The sequence below is a fragment of the Rhyacophila brunnea genome, unplaced genomic scaffold (assembly GCF_057557595.1).
Source record: "Rhyacophila brunnea isolate RB1 unplaced genomic scaffold, BYU_Rbru_1.0 scaffold_51, whole genome shotgun sequence".
Classification (NCBI taxonomy): Eukaryota; Metazoa; Arthropoda; class Insecta; order Trichoptera; family Rhyacophilidae; genus Rhyacophila; species Rhyacophila brunnea.
Genome location: NW_028233182.1, coordinates 140,480 through 163,112, shown reverse-complemented (window position 1 = coordinate 163,112; position 22,633 = coordinate 140,480).

The window sequence follows — 22,633 nt, the reverse complement described above, 5'->3', positions numbered from 1 at the left end:
ATGTTGTTACATCTGTTTAAAATTCTTTTTACCTCACATTAAATGGAATTGATAGACAGTAGAAAATTAATCTATAATAAACAAACAAATTTTTTATTAAAATAACCTATATATTTGCATAGGATTTTGAATTGTGGTGCTGATGATTTTTTTATGCATAAAACTATATTTGATCATTTTTATATTTAATTTTTCTAATTTTTTTGGCTACTTACTTGAAATGTAGAATAAAAAGTTTGGATAAAATTGTGTAAACTAAAAAAAATAATAAAGTAAATATAATTTTAGGAATTCAATGAATTTCTAGGGGTTTTAAATTCCACAATGAGTTGTATTTTGAATAAATTAAACCTCCATCTAGGTTTTAAAAATGCCCGAAATATATTCTTTTATAAATACGCTTTTTCTGTATATAAAACTTTTTTTTTGAGATGCATAAACGGAACCCAAACGTTAAATATCAGGGTAAAATGTAACGCTTCTAAATCATAAGTTTTCGTAGCGTCAATCACACGTTGTTCATAGCTACTAGATTATGTACATAAATTTAAACTATCGAACGGTTGCTTGCAACTTGATTCTGTTTCTGATTAATCTTTTTTGCCTTAAAATTTAATTCATTATTTTTTTATTCTATTCACCGACAATTCTATTATTCTTGTTTATAAAATTAGTATTCATATATAGTCTTTATCTTTTAGTTATGCCTTTTTCTGAAATGAAATATTTTTTTGTTATGACCAATTTTTTTATTCTATGTCGGGTAAATTATTTTTACTTCATTCTAAAATATTTTGGGTATTGATATTACATTATATCCGACAAATATTTGAATTTTTTGCATCTTTGGAAATTTTTATATAACGCATTCACAATGTAATATTAGGTAAAATAATGTTAATTATTTTTTATCTATTTGTCAGGCTTTTTTATATAGATTTCATTCTTTATGACGTAGTCAGCTCACCGAGGATGCTGCGAAGCTGCTTGATACATCTTTTATAACATTTAACCGATCTATCTTCATCAGCTGCTCTTCTTTTCTCAAATTTGATTAGTTCAAGTGTCTTGGGTAAAAAAAAGAAATTCAGATGGTAAATACTTAGATAAAATAAATCTACGTAAAATGTAGTCTTTACATATTACAATAATGAGGGGCGTGCCACAAAAAATAAAAATACATAACTTAATAAAAAATAATAAAAAAATAAAAATGCAAAATAAATAAAATAACTACATCCAATAAATCTATGTATATTATAAATACAAAAAAATAAAATTGCATAGTCAAATAAACTTATTGAAAGATAAAAATTTTGCATAAAATTAATCTATGTTTTAAAGAATGTCAAATTAAATAAAATAAATTATGACAGAAATAGGATCTTAAAGGAAATCTAAATAAAATTACAAGCGTTATTAAAGAATTGAACATATAAACAAACTCATTCAGCACAAAAAAAAAATATATTCCAAGATTTGGAGCTTGAAAGAATTTACATTATAAATAACGATTTTAAATCCATGCGAATACATTATCAAAAATTTGTTTGAAAATTTCGTACTAATAAATTTCAAATATAAAGTAAATAGCATTTTTGTAAAATGGAATAAATCGAAAAAATACAAAGTAAAAGATATCAATTGCAAAATCGCAAAAAAACAAAAATTATGTAAGAAAAACGCGCAAAAAAATTGTTAAAATATTCGAAAGGAATACAAAGCAAGTTTAGTATGTGCATTTAAGAAAAATATATATTTCATGATTCCTGAATATTTCTTTTTTATTTTAACGTTTATCATTAATTCTTTATTATAGTGCAGATCTAATAATATATAAAAACCTTGGGATGAGAAAAACCTAGAATATATAATTAATAGGCCCTGAATAAGTTGACTTATTGATATAAACACGGAGAGTATAAGATAGATGCTAGTATTTATACGCTGTGAGTATGAAAATCAAGGGAGTTGTGCTCGAGAGCAAAAACATAAATTATAAATACATACTTAGCATTCGGATTGAAAATATATTGAATAGTTGTTTATTAAGACGTTAGGATTGCAAACACGAGCACAAGCATACGAACAAACAAACAATAGGATCAGTGAGACATCTAAAACTTAAATCTGGACTTTATTAGGTGTATTAAAAAAGATCGTATATAGGAAGAGCTCAAAGGAAGTATCAACCAAATCTTTATTAGAAGGAACATAAATTTTTCTTGGGCGACAATAAACAAAAAAAAATAAAATTACGCATATGATTATAAATTTTATACATGCAATTAACAGTATAAAGCAGCATTTCAAAAATAAAGATAAAAATTCATATTGATATTCGGAATAAACTTATATGGGTTTATATATTAACTTTAGACACCTTAAAATACAAAAGAATCCACATGTAAAATAATTTTTTCTACGTTGCAGTACAAAATAACAAAAACAAATTCTATTTGCCCAAAAAATGATTAGTTTTTAGAAATAGATGTTAAACTTACAAATCAAAGAAATAAATTTATCAGTTGAACTGCAAAGAAAATCTATAATATTACTTTTTTATACATAATATCAATACAAAAAAAAATCAAAAAATTACTCTGAATTTAAAAAATATTTACTCAAGGCTAGAAAATAAATCTCAAAATGAAAAAAGCTCATATAGATATAGACAAATAATAAAATGTATCAGAAAAAAGACACATGCCAATATATTGTTTATTTCACAAAAATCGTGGTTTTAAGGCAAAAAAACGAAGCGCGAGAGAGTTAAAAACGAATTATTAGAAAATCTTAAACGAAAAAGTGAATTTAATTTGCAGAATATAAAACCTACTACAATTTCTATCCTAAGTAATTTAATCCTTCTCGACTGATGTATTAACTAAATAACCTACATGAAATTGAGAAAAACAGATGAAAATAAGTCTCAAAATTGTAAAGATTATATAAAATTATATAGAGAATCTCAAAATCTAAAATAAATAGAAATTTTTGTTTGTTTAGTTTAAAAATATATATAAATCAAAATTTTCTAAAAACCAATTGAAATATTCAATCTATCAAAATACATATATTTACACTAAGAATCTATTTCTACTTTCAAAATAATTTTACCACTATAATGCAAGATTATCATTTCTAAACACAATAAAATCAAATTAATAAACTATATTTAAATGTAATTTAATGATAAATTCAATAATTTACAGCTCTACAAGATAATTTACTATTAATTAGGTAATCCTATTTAATTCAAAAAAAAATTACAAAAAAAAGATTGTTTACATTCAGTTCAACATTATAATATACTACATCAGGCAAATGAGTACATCAAAATACCAATTATTTATAACTTAGATTATAATAATTTATTCAATTTAACTTGAATTTTTATTTTCATAAATTAAAAGATACAAGAGAAGTATTTGAATTATTGAAAACTCTTTTATACATGATTCCAATAAGATTTTGTCTCTACCTATATGTCAGCTTTTTTGCAAAATAAAAAATACAAAAAATGGGGATAGAACCCCTTTATCCATAATATACACAGATATAATAACGTAAAAGATTAACCAATAACTATAATGACACGTGTAAAGACAAATCAAGAAGTAATTTAATTTTTATTATATTGGTTAAATTATATAAGGTCAAGAATAAGCATATTCTATAAAAAAAGACCAATCGATATTCAAAATATAAATATAATTAGTTATAATACCTAATGAATAATATAAACAAATCGAATTATTAAATTGCAACAACCGACTAAAAATTTAAATGGCGATAGGCCTTTCCATCTTGATAATACATAGCTCAAATTTTTTTAGTATTTATAGATAATCATAATAAATATTCAAAATATCAGAAAGCAAATTAATTTTTGTTTGGTTCCCTAAGCTTATATCACATGCTAATAGCATTCTTATTTTTTGTGGAGTAAAAATAAAACCAGCCTCCGATAATCTAAAGAAGGCAAAATAGACTTAAAATTACAACCTTCTTCTAGCGAATCACGAGATAGTCCTCTAATTGATTTAGAAACCATATGGGCTAGTAGGTGCTGACGATATTGCACAACCAACGGATTGAAATCCACCTATAACGAGACTTAACAATTAATAGAACAAGAAAAAAGTAAGAAGCCACAAAATTTTCTGTAAAAGAAGAGAAAGAAAAAGTTTGGTTGAGAAGAAGGAACGAAGGATGCGGAATAATATTGTAAAGGGTTAAGAATTTTTTTTTAAATTTAGGATACTATAAATAAATTTATAAATTTATAAATATTTAAATATTTAATTATAAAACGAAAAGAAAAATCAAATAAGCAGATTTTAAAAAACAGATACTTAAAGGTAAAATTTTTAATTTAAGACCGTATATAAATACCAAAAAAATGCTTGAAAAATATATAAAAGTTTCATAAATTAAATTCCAGGTTTTATTATTATCTGCAATAGAAAAGGCAAGAAGATTAGATTTATCTTAAATTTTTTGATTTTCAATTAGAAGAAAACATTATCGATAGTCTTTTATCCATGCAATCAAAATTACGTATTTTGAAGAATTTGCAAATTTAATTTTAACAATAATTTGCTATTTTTAATATAATATACAGTAAATAACGAAAAAAACTTGTTTTCGTAAAATTTATGATTGATGGTTTTTTTAGTTATTATTTTAAATATTGGTTTATAAAATCTGTTGCATGAGACGGTGTAGTTACACGATACCATAGATGGTACCTGAAGGAACTTGATGTCACGAACCAGGTTGAGGCATATATTTAAACTTTGGGATTGAGAAAAACCCTTGAATTAATAGGTCTCGAAAGAAGGAGGGGTATTGAAGAGACTATGGAGAGGAGAAGATAGCCGAAAGTATAAATACGATGTGTGTACAGAGAATCAAGCAAGCTGTGCCTGACAACAAAAACTAAAATTACGACTATAAATATAGCCCTTAAATAAAAATACTATAAAATCTGTTAAAAGGTCTTCTTTAAAAAAAATATAAATATAGTGTAATTTGCAATACAATCTAATTTAAAATAAGATAAAATTACAATTTCTATAAAGCTTTTTAGAAAACGCATTATACAAATATGAAATTTCACAGAAGATTCAAATTACATGAAATTTTGGTTTTCTTGTTTAAATATAAAAAAAAATTATAGGATATGCAATCATTTAGGTGATTTCCATTACTTTCAGCATATAATTTCAAGCCTAATATTTATATTTAATAAGAAAAAGCCAAACTAATTGTTGATTTAAAAACTTAAGCCCTACAAAAACCTATACACTGCGCTTTATTAACTAGATAATCACAATTTTGTAGCAGCAGAAGTTTTTTATTCAATTATCAGCCAATTGTAGGTAACCCTACTGTGAATGAATGAATTAAATAATTTATATTTATTTGCTAAAAAAATAAATAAGTATCCGAAATTTATTTATAATTCATTTATTCATATTTATTCCTGAGTTACAGATAATTAACATGATTTTTAGCATTTTCCTTAACAAATGGTTGTTTATAATACAATTTTTACAAAATTTCTGTATAGGGATCGTGATATAAAATTCTAAATTAGTAAAAAATTTATGAGCTGAATATTTTTGTACATTCTTCAGCTAGAAAAAAATACTTAAACATATTAGAAACATTACGCATTTAAATTTTATTTAAAAATGAAAAAAAATATTTTCAAAATATGCATGATGGCAAGAAATGGCATGAAAATATTAAAATTTTATTATATAAAAACAAAATCATCCAAATCATAACCTTTTATTTACAATTATCAAAAATTTTGTTTTCAATTATAGGCAAAATCCGATTCCTCGACAAAGAAGACATTTGTATCGGGTTCAATGAAAAAATAAAATGCAAGTTCTATAGTTTTTCAAATAAGCATACTGACAATAACATGAAATAAAAGGCATAATAAAATATTAAACCGTGTAAATTATATCAAATTTTATACTTGTGGCTTTACATTATTTAGTTACAAAATTTGATAAAATTTACGGTCATTTTCTATAAAATATAAAAATTTCCAATATATGTGCAGAAGTGGAACATCAAAAATAAATATTTTATGAAAGAGCTTTAATTTTAATTAACATCTTGTTTCTCGTCATTAAATCAAAGAAAACTTAATATAATCCCAAGTTTTATTGCTTAACAAAAATTCTATGATTTCTTGATGCATCAAATGTGTTAAATTTTATTTTTAACCTTATAATGCCCAGAAAAACTTTTATTTCGTAGATATATCTTTTAATACCGTTTGACTGTCTTTTTTGATATTAGATTTAGTAAATAACTATTTCTACATCACACATAGTATTTGAGCAAAATTTTGATTTATCATAGATAGGGAAGTTATTTTTTTTGAAGCGCATGTGCTACTTAATACAAACTAAAGAGTTAAATTCGATTTAAAGATTAGTTATAGTAATGAATGCAGTAGAAAATGCAGTCACAAATAATGCGAGTAAAAAAATCAAAAAACATGACGAGTAAACTATGTAAATAGGTTGATTTGAAGAACAATATACAAAAAAAAATATCGAAAAGATTTACATGACAAAATATAATTTTAGATAGAAAATATGAACCCGAATTCATGCTTTATATAATAAAAATGCAAATTTAAAACGTATGTTTTAAATTTTTTAGATGATCTGTATAAAAATCAACACAAATACGTTTGAAACAAATGTTATATAACCAAAAATTTATATTAGCCATATATATTTGTGACCAAATGCAAAAAAAAGTCAATAAAGGATGCCGTTTGATATTTGTCATTTTAAAAATTAAATTTTACTGGATGTTGATGCTATTGATGTTTCTAATACGCCTGATGATTTAGTTTTGCAGGTTGTTTTCTCAATGATAAAAGTTCCATAGAACTGTAAATATAATGTTCAATAAAGACAGCAGAAAAAAAATTAGATAAATTGCAATATAATATAAAAAATCATTGATAAACTTCTTCTTTTAGAGAAGAAATGATACCGAACAATAATTTTTCTATTGTTATTAAAAAAAAGATATTTTACTTCTCATCTGATGTTATTATGCTGAATTAGAACACGACAAAAGCTTCATTCGAAGATGTGTATTACTACAAATTAAATGTGATAAAAAATTGTTCGAGCAAGGGGTCGGTCGTATTAAATATAAATTTATAATATATAATAACTCCAATCGAGTTTACAAAGGTTAAAATTTTTATTATCGACTATTATTCACTTAACATGCATTATAAAGGTTAGAATTCTACATTTTTAGTATAATTAAGCGATTTGCTATACTTGCATGCCTTTACAAAGAGACAGATTTATTTGTGATTTTTTAAGAATAATAAATGCCAACACTTATCAAATGTATATCCATGAATTTTCACTAACACTAGATACTGATCATTGCTTACATGTTAACTATTTCTCTATAGACTACTGAATACCACACCTTCATACGTCAACAAAATTTTTTACGTGTATCTATGAGACTTGAAATGATTTCAGCATAACAAAATTTTGTTTCTTTATTTATAAAAACAAAAAATACTGACGTCTTTACGAAAATAAAATAGGTTTCATAGAAACCTTATATCCCGTATTTTGCTATTCATTGCGTCATTTATAGCATATATTACTATTTTATATTTAAATATATTGAAAGTTTTTATTGATTTTACAATTTAATAAAATAATTATCATGACCCTCTTAAATTTTCCTTGTATTTTTGATAAATACTCTACCACGAATATTTATCCGATAATTTCTGTAAATATTTACACAACTAGGCGATCAAATTTCTTAATTTTAAAAGTATTTGTGATCAAAGGCTACATTTAAGAAAGTAAAAGTTGAAAAAGAACCATAGTCAAAATTTAATAGAATCTTTATAAGTTTATATAGAATCTTAAAAACTTATGCACATGATTAGTATGAATCTAAAAATTTTGGAACAATAAATAGGTTGAATTAAATCATCTAAATTAGTATTTACTAAATCTAAATTCTATTTCAATAAAAGCAATATTTTAATGGATTGCAAAAATATACATTACATACAAAGAAGTTATAAACATACATCCTTAATATTATATCTTTTTGATAGAAAATAACAATTTACAATATTCAAACATAAAAATTTTCTATCTATAAATTTAAAGATTAGTTGTGCTGATTATAATCTTGTGGTAAATATATCTAAAAACACCCAAATACGATGTACATGCAATAGAACCCAAATATTTCAGTCAATTTCATTTAGATACGAATAAAATTATGAAACTTATAAAACTATAGCCGCATTAAACCCATATTCGGCTTAGAATTAGTGGGTAGATTTAATACACTATAATTTAAAGCGCTAAATAGAAATAAAAGCAAAAGCATTGCATAAATAATATCGATCTTTATGAAGTAAAATAATCATTTTTAAACCTATTGTTTTTAATATTGGAATATAAATCGAAAATACCCATTTCATCTCTAGAATTCTATGTTACCTTGATTTGTATACTTATTTTTAATCTTATTTCTTCTGGTGTGATAATATGATAAGATGAAGTCGAAGTAAAATTAAATATCGCACCTAAAATATTCAAGAATTCATTATAGTAGAAACATCATACATTTGACATGTATGTATCACCAGAAAACAAGATAATTACCTATAATAAAATTAGACACTATATAACCGTTTTTAAAGTAAGATTGCAGATTTTACAGGGTAAATTTATAAAATGTATATGCGTTAATTATGATTTGGTCAATTAAATTTGTTCAAGCACCATATTAAGATTTTTATTTAAAAGATTTTTAGTAAATCTTTGTGTCTCATATATTTACAATCTTCACAATGCATCATCTTCTTTCATTCAAGGAATGTTTCATAATTTATGTTTTTCAATAATTACCCATTAATTGCCATCAAAATGACCAAATCTTCAATGTTAAGCAGAAAATCAAATTATTGAAGGTTTGATAGATAGATGATAAAATAAAAGTTCAAAGAATGCGAAAATACAAGAAATTATTAATTTGATATTTTCATCATCAGATCACAATAATTAGTTCAAAAATAAGTAAATCATATATGAAGCTAATAAGTATACACTAATATACAAATTAATTATTTTAAAGTATTTTAAATATCCACACACCAACCATGATATTCATAAGTCTACTTAAAAGAAGTATGATGAAAAATTTTTGAACGTAGAAAATCTAATAAAACGTTAAACAAAATGATATATTAGAATGCAAAAAATAAATAAATCTAAGCAACAAAGTATTAAAGGCATATAAATTCAAATAAAACTATTAAGTCAAAAAAGAGACCTAAGAACATTTTATTTATTTCTGCAGCATAATATTCTAATTTGTTAATAATTATTTTCAACAAGTTATTTAAATTTATTTAAGAGAAAATCTAATATGTTTGCTTGCGCAAAACTTTAAATTGCTTTATATTACATATTTACGGTATACACTTATAAATCAAATAATCAGCACATTCTTTCTGAAATTATGCCTTAAACTCAAGACTTATACACACAAGTCTTTCTCTACATGTTAGTATTTGTAGTTTTGCTTCCTTTTTCATTGGTATCATATATTCCTTAACATACGACGTATTATATTTTATGACTATAACATCCCATGTAATGATATATATTAGTATTTGACAGATTATAATAATATATTTTTAAAATCAGTCTTTATTTAGAAGTTGCTCATATTTATTCCTGAAGATCAATTTTAGATTTATGAAAATAAAATAATTAATACATTCATTCAACATAAATCCATTTTAATTGCCTTTTATTTCTGAATAGTAATTTTTATTTTTGGGCTGTATTTATAGTCGTAATTTTAGTTTTTGTTCTCAGGCACAGCTTGCTTGATACTCTGTACACACAGTGTATTTATACTTTCGGCTATCTTCTCCTCTCCAAAGTCTTCTTCAATACCCCACCTTCTTTCGAGACCTATTAATTCAAGGGTTTTTCTCAATCCCAATGTTTGAATATATGCCTCAACCTGGTTCGTGACATCTAGTTCCTTTAGGTACCTTCTATGATATCGTGTAACCACACCGTCCCATGTATTACCTTTTATTTAATTATTACTTATTTTAATCTTATTTAAACAATAGAAACATTTAGTTTACATAAGAACAGATTTTTCTAGAATTTCTTCTAAAGTGTTTAATAAACACACATATCTCAAATAAAATCTGAATTTATGCTGTTTATTAGAAACATTAAATGTTTTTTAAATTACAAGATATTTTCGTTAATTCATAAATTAATTCGCTTTTATAAAAAACTATATTTAAGTAAAGCAATGCTTTCTTCAATAAATTGTAGATGAATAACAAGAAAATCGAATCTATATCGATTATTTGTTTCAGAATAAGATTAGAGTAAACTTGATAATAGAAAAATAAAATCATGCCTTAGAATTTCTAGTCATAAAAAACAAATAAAATATATTTCTGAGTAAAATATAATATTGCCGCAGCATACCTAGTTTTTAACGAATTGTATGATGTTCAACAAATAAAAGCAGCTTAAACTTATAAGCTTTTGAATAAAAGTATAATTTAGAAAATTATATGCAAATCTTTCATTTTTAAAAAAATCGCTTATGATAAAAAACAGTATATCAAAATTAAATTCAAATCACTATAAATGAAAATCTTATAAATAGATAACAAATTTTTCTTTATTGCCTAATATTTTCCTGCGCCCGTTTTTAAAACTTAGAAAGACGATCAATCAAAAGAATACATTCATGGTCATTCAAAAAACAAACAAAAAGAACAATAAACTGCTTATCGTGTAAAAAAATGAATTTTGACTTAAATTCCGATAAAGAACTCTTCTCTTAAAATAAATCTAGTTTAGAAAGTTATTTATTAAAAATCAATTCAATACAGATGCAATTTATATTAACTAATGTCATTTTTTAGTTTCTTTTATACTTTGCGATAAAGAGCATGGTTATCGGGATTTATAAACTGCCTAAATACTTAAAATGATGTATGTGCAAACGTTCAATTTACAATATATTTAGTGATATAGATGATCTTCTATTTTCTTAGGAATTTAGTTGTTGCTCAATAAATAATCTGTCGACATGAATTCTAGGAAAATGAAATTTTAAGCTTTCTTCGCAAAAATACTGCGATTTTCTAGGGCCAATTAATAATTTTTTTCGTCCCTAGAAAATAAAATTGAATGCTTATGCTAGATCATATATCTATATCATGCCATTATTAAAGTCTGAAAAATGATATAGTCAAAACAAACATTTTTTAGAAAATTCGTTTCATGGAATATATCTATTTCTTTATGACTACGCAAAATTGATATACAATCGTTTTTCTTTTTTTGTTTATATTTGAAAGCAAAAAATTGCATGCAAGATAATATTTGTGCAAAAAAAATTTAATAACATAAAAATTTAATTACAAAAAATAAACAAGAAAAGTTAGGGTAAGTTTTTTATTGCAAATTTTTTATTCCATAGGATTTAAATTTTTATTTATTACAACTAAATTGAAAAAACAACAAAAATGAATTTTGCTGTCTAAACATAAAAATTCGTATATATATTTTACATAAACAGAAATAGTGTAATTTCATCAGGAATACCTATGCAGACTAACTTCAAATATTTTTAAATATTAAATTTTCCCATGTAATTATTAAAATCGATCTAATTTCAAAAAAAAACCATCAATCTTATTGTTTGAGTTTTTTTTATAAGTTCTACAATACCCCTGGTAAATTTAAACCATCAATCAAAGATTAATTAGTTCATAGATCAATTTCCACAATCTGCAAGGAGTTATGAACAATTCTTTTAGAGATAAAATTTTGATTTTAAGAAAATTCTAGGATATAAATAGAAGAAAACAGATTATTATACATAATGGTATACACAACACAAATTTAATGCGAACCAATTCAATTTTAATCTAACATAGGTTCATTTATTTAGTATGAAGAACAAGAAATTAAATTTTGCATTATAGTTCTTAAACATAGTATCTTTATTAGAACCATTGTTTTTTTTTCGAAAATAATCTTCTTATAATTCAAAAGGTTCTAAAACTCCTGTGCTTCGATTAGTATATTTCTCCCTTCATTTGAAATATATTTCATTATCTTATATGCTAAAATTTTATTTCTTCCACTTAATTATAATTAATGTGATGATACGATGGATAATCAATCACAAAAATTATAAAAGCTACACAATATTATATATTTTTATATTCTTTAACCCAAATAAGTAAGAAATTTTGCTTGATATGAGAAAAGTAATGTAAAAACATTTAAAAAAATAGTACCTTAATAAATTTTTGTGTGATAAAATTAACATAATTTTCTAAATAGAAAACCTTACTTTTAAGATATTCCTGTCACCCATTTAAGAATTCTACATACAACAAGCTTTTAGATTATCCCTCACATAAAGTAAAAATGCACATTATTTATTTTATGTTTGTTATTATTAAATCTTCAAGAAGTTATAAATAGAGTTCAATTCTTCGTTTTGTAATCAATCTTATTCTATACCAATAGAATAATGTAAATCTAGAAATCACGATCAATACAAAATAAAAAAACAATATTATGGTTAAATTGAGTTCTATGAAAAGAAAAACACATGAAATGTTTTGATGAAATTTATTTATTAAAGAAATTGAATCTAAGAGATTAACTTCTGCCCACGATCTTAGTAAAATAAAAAAAAAAGATCTAGCTTTTGAAATATGATTTGTGAAATTAATTTTAAGAGTAATGTGACTACAAATCAATCAAATCCAAAATCATTTTTTGAGAATCAAAATTTTTATCCTTTGTTCATAAATAACATGCAGAATATGAATAATATGGTTTATTTTTATTAACTTTAATCAAAATTTTAAGTTCCTCGAATCGTGTGATTTCTACAATTACGCTAATCTTAAATTTATTTAAGATAATTCATACCGTTATCATGATTATTATATCATAATCAATTCAACAGGGATCATAAATGTCAAAATTCAGATTACGGTGTGGAAAATAATAGAAGACTTCCATTCCAGCTGATGATTGTTGAAAAAATGATAAAATTTTGAATTCATATAGATATAGAAATAATACTATGTATCAAAAATCATTTGATAAACATAAATGCAAAAAAGAATATTATATATTCGATTCTAAGCTAAGCTTTATAATCAGAGATCATGCAGCAAGTAGTAATGTGAAAAACGAGTCTAGCCAACCTAATAAACAATCCAGTCATCAGAAACATTCAGATGAAAATTCATATAGGCTACCGGATAATAATCTTAGTTTTTGAGATATAATTTTAAATATTTATGATCCGAACATTAATTTATCATCATCTGTATCTGATATATAAAAAAACTTTGATTCACATCGTACTAAGTAAAAAACAGATATGAAAGAAGACATAAATAGACATAACCCAGATTTTTTGGTTCCAAAAGTTCAAAATGTTATAATAGGTCCCCATTCCACAAACAAAATACCGTCAACAAAGAAGCACACTACTGATCTGCAATCGAGGCAACCAAATTATTTAGAAAGTAAAATTAAGCCAGATTGCTGTACATGTTCTAATTTGGAATCGCTCAGCGACTGTTATCTTGAAGACAATTATAAACGATCAGAAAATAAAATATTTCTTAGAGTAAGCAAGCTCAATAAAATTTCAAATAGTTTTGGTCTATGTGAGTCTGGGGATATTATAATCAATGATTTAAGCGAAACAATAACTCTTACACTAGAAATTACGAAATCTAACAAGAATAAACCTAGATTATGATTTAAATGTAGATGACTTGTTATTTATTGTAGATGCTATTGCCAACAATAATCTGTATACATGTTTTAGCTTTTAAAGCAATTTAAATAAAGAACATTACTAAAATATAGAAAACAAAGATAACGAAGAAGAACGGTTAATAAAAACGCAAGATACCATAATAATCTTTTATTTGAAACATCAAAGCCCGAAGGAAAGTTAAAGCTTTATTTATATTCAGAAAAGGAAAATATACGTCAAGAATTTGATTCTAAAAAAAGCCAAATACATTATACAATTTAAAATTTGTGATCGAAAAATAAACCGGATTTGAATGTGATTCAAACTAAAAGCGAAGGCCTAAGAAATAATATTAGATAGCGATAACGCTGATGATCAATCTTGGAAAAGAGATTCTTATGAAGAAAACGAATCTGATAAAATTAGCTTAATACCAAACACAGGCGTAAAAGATATGATTTAATTCGGAGGAGATAGATATTCAGCCTTATACTCTCATTTTAGTGCCAACAAAGGAAGTAATTCTGATGATCCTCATATTTTTTTCGACACCATTGGATAACGAGAAAAACTTAAAAAAGGTTAGTTGATCATATCCCCAAACATCTTACGAAGACTGTATGTGATCTAAAAAATAATTCTGTAAAATATATCTTATTATCACCAGAAATTAATAATGACAAATTTATACAAAAAAATAGTCTTTTGTTCCCTAGTCTTTTTAAGAATATAAAATACATAATTTTAATAACATGTGCGTAATTATAACCGAATATTCTTTATTTGCGTGATTTTAAGAATTGATTACTTATTAATATTCACCAATTTATAGAGATAAAAATCAACAAACAACAAAAAAATATTGCTTATTTATATCTTAAATCTAAATCAAAATACCTTGCATCCACAGAATTATGTATTTTTCGTAAAATGTAAAAAAGAAATCATTGGCAGTACCTTTATACTTTCCAAATAGAGAAAAGAATAATTTATCAAATCATAGGATTAGAAATTCTATAATTTTTTTATATATATAATTTAATATCAATGCACGTTTAAAACAGGCAACGTTATTTAAAAAATTGGCTAGATGCCAGAAATATCTTTATATTAGATTTTTTTCATGTTAATGATCATATAAACAGAACAAAAGCAGTAAAACCCGTTACATATAGTCTAACACTAAATAATATATAAACGTAGCCATATTACCTGTCGTACATTTTTTAAATAAATTTTCAAAAGCAAGCACACACACACTTTCATAATAAAATATTAGTATTAGAAAGTTTCATTTATAAATTAGTATATCTATGCAATTTTGCTTTCAAATAACATGCTATAAATCTATATAAATAAAAATTGTAGTATTTAACCCGTTTTATGTTCACATTGTTAATAATTATATAATATACTAAGTATCACTTAAGTATTTTGAGATATTATACTAAGATCGTTGCTGCAATACAATGCTAATGATAGTATAATAGTTGCATAATTTTATAAATTTATAAATTTAGGGCTAATATGCGGAATATTGAGGCTGTATCAATTTATATAATACGCCAAAAAATACATTTATAAAAATTTTTGACTGTATTATATATGTCTTTTAATATGGATAAAATTAGGAATTTTTTTCTAAATCCTATTAAAAGCACAAATTTGCTTCATAAGTAATTCAACATACTCTAAACAGTACTTCGCGAATTTTGACAATTTAATAATCCAGTAATGAACGTGCTGGTCGAATAAATGGTCATTTCATAAAAACTGTAGCATGTAATAAAAATATTTTAATTGGAAAAATAAAAATCAGTTGAAAATTATACGCTTTTATAAAGAGATTCTATTTATGAAAAATGTGGTTTATTATATAGATATAAACAATCCAGATCATAATAATACACAATAATAATTTGAATAAATTATGTTCAGCATATACCATTTGAAATAAAAAATTTACAATTAGGCATAAACAGATCATTTTTGTTTTTTTTTATTTTCTTTGCAAATATATCATTACAATATTTATTTTATTTATGGGTTAATTTTAATTTGACTTTTATATTTTCTCAAAGAGATTGTGTGAATTAATCTTTCTAACAAAATTTATCAATACTTTTTATTATCTCTTCTTCTGCCATATCCTCATGTATACCCCTTCTCCACATAAGACTTATCAGTTCAAAAGTCCTTCCCAATCCTATGGTTGACAATATAATATTAATATATATTGCGATAAAGTTCCACAAAAAAAATTATTCATTCAAGAGTGTTATGATCATTCCTGCTACGCTTTAAGCGTATGCCACGCCTTGGTCGTCAGAAAATTATGCATTACTATAACGACAAGTTTAGACGTACTTATCTTTGAAACAACTAAGAAACTAGGAAATATAAATTCTAGTGGAAAGAAATGGTGGGAGAATACACATATGAAATTTTGATCACGAAACTTCAAGGAAAAGATAAATAAAGAGTGATGATATTTTGAGCAGAACAAAAATTAAGAGGAAGAGATTTTTATTTAAAATGCAAATAAATTTATATAAAGTATACTCCAAAGTTGGTAAACGAGAGATAAGGGTTTTCTAAATAACAAAGAAAGATAATTTCACAAAGATTAAAAGGAAGTGATGGGAATAAAAATAATGTAGTTAATACGGGCACAAGAGTCAATCCCATAGAGATATGACTGAAATTACTAAGATCCTACAGAGTATCCTGTTAAATTATGAAGAGCTGTCGAAAAATGAGAATCAATTTCAAAATTTTTATTTATATGGAAGAAAAAGAAGAAAATGTTAGAAATAATACTGATTTGAAACGCATATATAGCGCCAGAGGCAAGTGCTTCTAAGAAAAAAAAATTCTCTGCACAAGATAATGTCAATACACCAAAAAATCCGAACAGAAAATCCAGTACACTGAAGTTATAGATGTAAATGAAGAAAAAAATATTGCAATATAAATAAGACAGAAAAATTTTAAAAGCTTCTCTTTTTAAATATCTTAAAATTTATTTTTTATTTTTGCGTAAAAATAGGTTAACAATAAAAAAAAAATTATTCCGTATTCTAATGAAACAACAATTTTCTAACTTTTGTTTTTGTGTAAAACTAATATAGATCAATTTATGCCAAATATAAAATAATGCTCGCATAAAGATATTTTTCAAGTTAGTGCACGTTCTTTGATTCTATCAAATAGATACAATTTATCTTGGCTTAAAATCGATGTTTTATAATCAAAACTATCATTATAAAATATTCTATGGGAACTTGCAATAAATAAAACCCAGTTAAAAATTAGAATTCATGGTATCGATGATGAAGTGCATTATTAAAATCAAAGATTTTATTACACATGATATAATTTCTTGATCTTTTAATTGCATGTGCATTTAATCTATTCTATGCGCCTTTATATATTAATTTGTAATCTGTCTATAAAAAAACCATGAATAATATTAGAATCGGGAAATGTAGATCTTTACAGATAATAAAAGTCCTTAACTGTACTTTTATGACTTAAAATATTTATCCATTTTATTTTCTGTTTTACTTAGTAATATATATAGAATTTTATTTTTTCATATAATCTTGCAAACCGGGTGTTATTATATTATGCTAATGGTGTAGTTTAAGCCCTTTTAAAATTTAACCAAAAACCCTAAGCGCCAAACTATAGTCCTTAGAATTTGAAATTTATTTATATGCTATTAGCTGTCTTATACACCAAAAGGCATAAAAAATGATATATATATTATAATTATGTATTTGACTAAATAGCGTTACTCTTATTTTCTGATTTATGAAATACATATATAACATGGATCAAGAAACACGATGAATTATAGAATTTGTATAAGCAATTTTTATATTTACATATTCCTGGGTTTTAATTTAATTTTGTCATCGATTTAAGACACGACAAAATATTTTTAATGTCATGAAATTATATGAATGAGCACCCCAATTAATTAAAATAAGTAATTTTTGACTTATTATTCGGTTCTTTTGATAAATATGTTATTAAGCTAAGAATTGTGTTAACTTATAAGCTTGGTTTTTTTATATATACTGTAGATGAAACATTATACTTTAAAAAGTAAATAAACATATATTATTTAAGAATAGGGCTTAAAAAAAATTTATGTTTGAAATAAATATTATAGTTGTCTTGTGGTACATAAGCTCAATTGAAAACAATACAAATTTTTATTTATGTAGTTCTTATTATTTCATATTTATCAATATGATTTTAAACTGATCTTGGGTCAATGATATTATTATTCAATTTATTCGGATTTCAAAATATTATCTTGCGAATATTTGTAAAAATATTACCAAGGTCAATATGCCAAATATTTATTTGAATTAACCAAAAAAGTTAAATGCAAAAAAAGTAATATATGAACATGTAAAATATCAAATTAAAATAAAATCACTTAATGTGCGTAATTCAGACGCATTTGGATTTCATTTTCACATTTCTGGCATTTAAAATATAGTTCATATCATAAAGAAAAATATTTTTGGAATAAAGGGGAATAATGTCTTTTTTCAGCACAATATTTATTTAAGGGCAAATTTTACTTCCAACTTTACATTTTTTCTCGCAAAACTTCAGATTGCTCCATGTACAGATTCGCTGTATATTCTTATTAAGCATTAAATCCTTATAGTTCACTCTAATACATCTTCCCTATAAGCTTAAAACATTTGAGTGTTTTCATAGACTATTCTTTGTGAATAGACATTAATTTCCGTGACATTATACAATGCTCAATGACAACTTTTTGGGTAATTACAAGAATATTTTTTTTAAATATAAAATTTGGTTTTTAGGATTAAACTGGCACCAAATAAATAGTTGATTTGTGGTGGGAGTAGTATCAACATGCTAATTTTATCACAGAGGTTTCTTAAAGCTGATATTAAACTAGGTTCATGTGCGAATTTTTATAGCAGTTGCGTCAACTAAAGTAAAAAAATTCGAATATCTTATGTTATCTGGCAAACACAAAAATTTATATTATCTTTTATTGTAAAATAAAACCTTTATAAAATAGGAAATATCTTTTCTTATAAAAAATGTCATATTCATCATTTTTTTAATACGATTTAGTGGACCAGCGATTTTCTGATTTTATAAAATATAGTGTGTATTCTCAAATTAACACCACTTCACATTATATAGTCCTATTATATGAGATATCTCAAATAGAACCTTTAAACACATCTTAACGTTTATATGTATTTTATAGGTCTATTAATAACTTGAAAATGTATTTTGACTTATAACAAAGCAAATGAGTTACAACAACAAAATTATGCTTTAAGTTCTTATAAGATCTTCTAGCGATCTTATGCCTTATTTTAGCCTTAGAAAATGAATTTTTGAAAAAATTGTTTTAGTTTTCTTAAATTAGATTCAATTCTACTTATATCACATTATAATGAAAAATTATATATATAAAACAAAGAATTTAAGATTATTTGTTGTAAATTTGCATATATAGTTGTTTTCTATAATACCACGAAAATATTTTGTTAAAAATATAAACCTTTTAGGGATTTAATGATCTTTTGAGTGTTCTAACCCCCTAAGAGTATAGAGAAGCTTTTAAATTTGTTTTAAATTTGTAGTCTCGTAAAAGAATAGTGCTTCAACAAAAATCATAGTAAAACCTCGACATTAGACTATAAAAGTTACTAGTTCACCAATTTAATATAATATAGTAATATCAAAATCTAAATGTAATATATAATTTTAATATTTTATAGGTATATATTGTACTTTGTTAGTTGCGCGGGGTTTTTTAAATCCTTAAATTTTTTTTTCTTTTAGATTTTCTTTTTTAAAAGCTTTCGGATGTGTTGTCTGATAAAAATATAATGACTTAAATAAACTTCATTAAAAAACGAAAAGACATATAAATGTTTTAAATCCTGTTAATAGCAAATAAAACATAACCGAACTTAAACATTTAGACTTTATCATCACTTATGCGCAGTATCGGTTATGATAACCAATAAAATACACTCATTAAGGCATTTTATTGTTCGTTATTAATGGGTTTTGCAAATTCCCTAAGGTTTTTTATAATTCGAAGCATATAAATTACAAAAATTATGTGTAAATGTATATTCTACGGTATTTCATATGAGCTGGGATGCAAAAAACCTAGAAAAAAATATACTTATATAAATTTATGGCGTTGACTGTAGATTTAAAATATAAACAACCTTTTAATGCATAAATCATTGGGAATATTATTCTGGGTTATCAATTGCACATATAGCAAAAAATCTTTTTAATGCGCTATCGTTTTACAAAATATGAAGATATACTCATGTGGTTAATATTAAGTCGTTACAGTATATTGATACTTTATATAACTCAGAATTCTTACCACATTCTTCTTAAATTTTTAAATTTTTCGATTAATATACTTATATCCCATCAGATTTTCAAATTCCAAGATATCTAATCATCAAACATCAATAAACTCGGTTTTATATAACTTATTTATATATCAAGTTACAGTTTTATAGCATAAAAATATAATCTGTAAATTTATTAACCCAAAAATTTAGATTAAATTTTTAATGATACTTTTGTGGTTTTACACTGCAGAAAAATGAAATTTTTTTGTTATTGATCGCAATAAAATTAATTTTTCATCTATTTATTCTTTTATCCACAAGTTTAAGTATACTTGAAAAAAATACAGTACACGATGGCATATATTTAATGTGATTTTGATATATAAACAAATCACATATAAAATTCTTTATGTTTTTTCGCTAAAGTTGTATATCTACTATTATTTTCTGCTGTAAAAACTTAAGAAATCCTATTAGTTTCTTCTTTAATTGCGGTAATAAATGATCAAATACACACAAACATTTTTTTTTAAAATTTGAAAAAAAGACATTTCTATCATTTATTTTTTTGCAATCAAAAAAAATAACCATGTATTTAATTTGATACATTTGATTTTGAAATAAGCCAAGAATATATATTAAATAAGTGCAATTAGACCAAAATACGAAAAAAATCTTCTTTTTATTCTATATTCAATTCAAGTTTCAAGTTTCAAGCTTACGTAATATGTTGGGTTTTTTTAAAAATTGCATACATAATTTTAAACCTCGTGAAGTTATGTTATGATGTAAAATAAGGCGGATTTTATATAGATATACATTATTTTATGCCATTAATATATCAGATCTCACAAAGGTTACGGTTTTATAAATGAATATTTGACTACTATATTCTATTTCTATAATTACGCTAATGTTATACCTTAGAAACTATATTTTATATTTCTATTGTTGTAAAGGAATTTTATCATAATATAAGTTTTTACAAGTAAGATATCAAAAAAGACAAAAAAATAGTTTAACAATAAAAAATCCACGCCAATAATTGAAAAATTATAGGAAAGATATATTTTAAAAATTAATTATAACTTGAATTTAATAGACTATAAAATGTATTTTTTGGTATTTTCTAGCCGTATGTACATCTTGTTTACAATTTTTCGTTTAATTTATGAGTCAAGATACGTCATATATACTAATCTTATTTTCTGAGACGTTTTAAGCTGATTAGAAATGACTCAAAATCCTTCAAATCATTGGAAAAAATATTACTCGATCTATCTATATCGATAGTAAATTTTTTTTATATTGCTTGTTGTAAAGATCGTATTCAAGTGCTACGACTTATTGCCAGCCTCTATATATTGGGAATAATCACACTTTAACATATTTCCGGCATAAATTATTGCATAAATAAACAACATGATTTTATTCGCGTTTAAGTTTTTAAAACCAATTTAAGTATCAAATATCTATAAAAATGTTTAGATTTAATATATCTTAATTTTATAGTTCGATCGGCCTTTTTTTGTATGATTACTGTTTACAATAATAAGTGCAAATAAAATAATAAATGAATTAGTCACTTTTATTATAAATAATATGTTTCTATATATATTTTATTTTCGTCGAGTAGATTAAATATTTTTCTGGCATATTTAATTAAAAGGCATAGTATCCGGAATTTTTTATAGCATATGTAATTTAAACATTTATTATTAGTTTAAAATAGAACAAAAGACAATACACCAAAAAATTAATCTAAAATTCCATAAAAAGTATGCTTTCAACTAATAAGAGGCATTTCGGGAAGAACCTGGATTTTAAGCTGATAAAGAATAGTTTAATTGTGCAGAAACATTTTCAATGCACCATAGAAAAGGGTATTCAATAAATCTTCTTATATGAAACCCATGATCCCAGAAGAGCATGTAGCTAAGAACAGAACCCTTGTATTTGATTATTCCTAGACATATTCCGGCTTCATAGATTATAATATTATAAAAAATATTATAAGCAAATTTAGTTATATAGTGCATTATCTAGAAACGAAAAAAAACTAAAAACGTATAGAAGCATCCTTGATGAATGGAGTTCATAGTTTTTTTACAGGATTATGGCATAAAACATGGATTGTACGCATTATTTGATGTAAAATCGTACACTAACTGAGTATATAATTCTATATATAATTAAAAAAAACAAAATATAGATTTACAAAAAGATAGAAATTTCATATAGATGGTATTTAATACATAAAGAAAGTTTTGCACAAAAAACGAGCCTAAAAAAAATTGTTGCATATATACACATAATTGAAATTTATTTAAATAATATTCAGTAGA